The sequence below is a fragment of the Suricata suricatta genome, chromosome 13, assembly GCF_006229205.1.
Source record: "Suricata suricatta isolate VVHF042 chromosome 13, meerkat_22Aug2017_6uvM2_HiC, whole genome shotgun sequence".
In the NCBI taxonomy this organism is placed as follows: domain Eukaryota; kingdom Metazoa; phylum Chordata; class Mammalia; order Carnivora; family Herpestidae; genus Suricata; species Suricata suricatta.
Genome location: NC_043712.1, coordinates 50,634,348 through 50,638,451, shown reverse-complemented (window position 1 = coordinate 50,638,451; position 4,104 = coordinate 50,634,348). Strand labels below are relative to the sequence as shown.

Genomic DNA, 4,104 nt, shown 5'->3' with positions numbered 1-4,104 from the left:
ATTTTGTATCTGGTATACTTTTTCATATGAATAATTTTAATTTCAAAATAGACAAATCTATTTTTTTCTTTTATAGCTTCTTAGTCCTTTGTGTTGCTTATGAAGGTTTCCCCAGCTCTTGTACCATATAAAGTACTCTAAATTCTCTTCTCATGTCTTACGGCTTTGTTTGCATTTACATGTGTGATTTATTTAGATTTTTTGGGTATATATGTACAATGAAGCAAGAGTTTAATCTTGTTTTCTTCTAGTTGGATAGTCAATTATACAAATATCATTTGTTAAAGCATCATCCTTTTCCTGTGGCGTTGGAATGCCATCTTTATTCTGCCTGTGCTGAGACTCCTAGAAACATGTGATTTTGATATTCCTTTGCACAGATATTGGCTTCAGTACCTGAAAGAGGCAAAGGAATCAAATACATATCACTGAGAAAACAAGGGATACCAAGTCAATACTCGTGTATGAGTAAGTGCCAATTCACCAAAGGTTAGTATAGGATCACCAGAGGCTTCATATGTACTGTTTTTTTTTTTTTTTTATGGGGAAAAATCTGCCTTTAAGCAGTGTCAAATGCCGATTTTCAGGTTCAATTTGACTTTCAGCTTCTTTTTCTTTTAATTTTTAAAGTTTATTTATTTTGAAAGAGACAGAGAGCACAGGTAGGGGAGGGACAGAAAAAGGGAGAGAGAATCCCAAGCAGGCTCCACCCTGCCAGCACAGAGCCTGACATGGGGCCTGAACCCCCAAAACCATGAGAACATGATCTGAGCCAAAACCAGGAGTCATTTAACCTACTGAACCACCCAGGCACCCCACTTTCAGCTTCTTCAAAAGGAAGAAAAGAATTATAATGAAAACATATGGGATGATATAAATTCTCAGCTAAGTAAAATTTTTAACTTATTTGCTGTTTCAAAATAGAAATATTCTAGTAATTGATTTTGTGAAAAATATAATTATATATATTTCCATGTATATACACATATACCTTTATACATATAAAGTTTCCTTCTGAAAATAATGATCTGGGTTTAAATTCTGTGTCCCTTATTTACTAGTCAGGGAACTTTATACAAATCACTTAGCTTTTCAGAAACTGAAATCATAACAGTCAATTGTGATGAGAACCAATTGTGATGTCATCAATAAAACAATGTGTTAAGTCTTGTTATCATAAATGTCAGGTGACATACTTAATCATGCCATTCTTTAGAAATTCTCACCATCAGGCTTTTTAGTACAAAATTGAGTTTACTATGCTACTTCCTGCATCAATTTGCGGAGGCAACTAAGTGCTGACAGCCCTACCTACCCAATCCAAGGACCAAGGACGGGAAACTTGTCTCCAAAATGTTTCCCAAACTGTTCAGCTACTACTCAAGAAGCAGTTGTGTCACCAGGAGAGTGATCACTCTTGGAAGCAACAGTACTTAATGGAGCCGGTATGAAGGAGCAACCCTTTCAAGGAATTCCCTGGGGATGGATTATTTTCCTAACAAGTAGAGACCAAGGGGTGGTGGTTTCTCAATGACTGGAAGACATTTGGCAGAAGAGAAACTTGGAAGTTGTGGTTTGCAAGGGTGTGTGCAAATCTCAGCATGATAGGTCCTAGCCTAGGTATTTGAAGGTAGCGTGACAGCAAGTATAATTGTTTTGTGGGTGAAAACACAAAGATATATATCTTAGCAACAAATAGGTGCTCTGGGAGGATATAATGAGGCTAAACCCTGAAATGGCACAACCCTGATTGTTGATGTCATTCCTAAAAAACACTTCAGTACTCTCTCTAAAAATAAACACAAACGCTTGAAGGAAAGTTACATGAATGCAACTCTCATTTGCTCCTGGAATGTTACTGAACTAATGCCACCCTTTAGGAGGAATCTAAGTATCTGAATGTCTGAGGAAGAGATTTCCAAGTACTGGGGAGGGGAATTAGCTCTTTGAGTCTGTCAATGACTGTTGTTTCAAGCTTTAGTTATTTCCACACCTTATTCGCTGTTAATACATTTTGGTACAAACTGCAATGGTGAATAGAGAATGGAATTCAAAATCAGACTCTTTGAGGGCTGTGCTTTACTGCGGTCTAACAAAAAATGGTATTTACATGTTATGTTATGCCAATGTCATATACACTGCCTCACAGGAATCACTTTTCATGGCAATTCTTTTCATTTTTGGTGTTACTTTCAAAACTGGGAAGGGGGAAGATCATTTGTGTATGGAGACTTGACTTTGTTTACATAGCCTCCTCAATTTTAGGTAGAGCAAGCGTATAGTCCTGCCAATCATAACGTTCTCTTCCCATCACTTAAATACTTTGCAGTTTTCTACAAGCGGCTTCATATGTCCCCTTACTTTGTGATTTAGCAAATTTTGCACAAAGCAATTAGACTTGGCAGGCCATATTTATATAATAAAGTGTTACTTAGCACTTAAAATAATATCAGAAGATAGGGAAGAGGAGTGTTAAACTAACCTCTGGGGAAAAAAACGGGGTTGGCAAAATATTTGAGAATTTTATTGTGAATATGTTTGGCTTTTCCAATATTTGTAATAGAGGTTCTGTTTGAGCTCCTATTTTTCCTGCAATCTAAGGAAAGCACAAAGAACTCCAGGCATTCTCACCTCTGCTGGAATTTGTTTGAGAGGCGTCCCTGAAGTCAGGGAAGGGTCGCTGCCCCGAATCCTGTACTGTTTGGATGGCGGCACAGAGATTACTTAATATGTTTCCTCCCTTCCTCCATACTTCCTTCCACTCACCACCTCTGACTTTAACGTGGAAGATGTGTCGTCCAGGCTTAGAAGACAGTCTGAGGCGTGGGCTGTCTCTCCCCAGAACAAGAAGTAGCAGTGCTGGGCTCATGAGGTTTATGTTATAGCTCACATAAACAAGGGTCTTCGATCTTTGTTCTAAGTCTTTATTTATTTATTTTTATTTTTTTTAGTAAAATGTTATTGAGCTAAGGTCACCCTTTAGGAGGAGCCTAAGCATCCTGAATGTCTGAGGAAGAAAATAGAAATCTTCCAAAGAAAATTCTTCTTCCAGAGAAAATATGAATCTGAATCCTCCAAAGTCCTGAAAAATAATGTGTCTACTAAAACATTTTTTAAAGATTCTGCAAAGGGAAGGAATCACATCTCACAGTACCGAATAAAGTAAAATTTTCTAAAAGTACTTAGCATACTGTTCTCTCCTTAAAGTTCCTTGTCTTAGTAATAGCTTGTTAGTGCTTTTCTGTATTTTCCTCAAAACTCTAACCTCTTTTTCTGTTTTTTTTGGAGCCGGTTCCTTCCTAGGCTAGCTTGATGTCCTTTAGTATGTACATGAATCTATTCCCTGCATCTAGTGGCTTCAATTCTGCAATTCTAGCCATTACTACAATCATGAAAACAGATACCCAAGTGCAATAGCAGGTCAAGCAGCAAAGAATACATGCTTCTTGGCTGCAGGGTGGAAGCAAACACTTCTGTTTTAATAGTTTCATCTTTGGGGGCATCTGCGTGCTCAGTGGGTTAGGCATTCGACTCTTGATCTCAGCCCAGGTCTTGATCTCAGGGTCATGAGTTCAAGCCCCAAATTGGAGGGGTCTCTAAATGCCCAGTGTGAAGCCTGCTTAAAAATAAGTTTTATATTTATCATATGTGTTGCTGGGTGTAGATAGAAAATGCATAGTAGATGCCTCCTGGAAGATGGCCTCTTATGTACTAGAGACAGAAGACAGATCAGGAAGCAACCAGCATGAGGAAAGCTAATACTTAAAGTTTGCCAACCATGATCAAATGTTACCCAAAAGTATAGCAAGTTAGCAGGAACGCCTGATGTTATTTGGAAAGACTTAAATCTATACCAGATTTTCAGATGTATAATGAAAGTATTACAATTAGGAGGAAACCAGAGAAAAATGTAGAGTTTAGGTTAAAATGAGGCAATAATTGGAATTTTGCACTTGGTTTCATTAGCTGCCAACAATCTGAATGGTGCAGAATGAAATCCATAAAACATGTTGCCAAACCTCTGGTCAGTTGAAACTGCTGTGTTTCATTCTTCTCTGGTAAAAATGTCTTAATTTTGGCCATGTGATGTTATTTGTCTCATCT

At 37.7% G+C, this 4,104-nt stretch overlaps 1 long non-coding RNA gene across 1 annotated transcript; it reads left to right on the top strand.

Moving 5' to 3' along the window:
• Window positions 1-1,181: 1,181 nt before the first annotated feature.
• Window positions 1,182-3,181, top strand: LOC115277025. Its single transcript, XR_003902177.1, has 2 exons — window positions 1,182-1,445; window positions 2,952-3,181. It is a non-coding gene; the product is annotated as an uncharacterized LOC115277025 (long non-coding RNA).
• The last annotated feature ends 923 nt before the right edge of the window (window positions 3,182-4,104 follow it).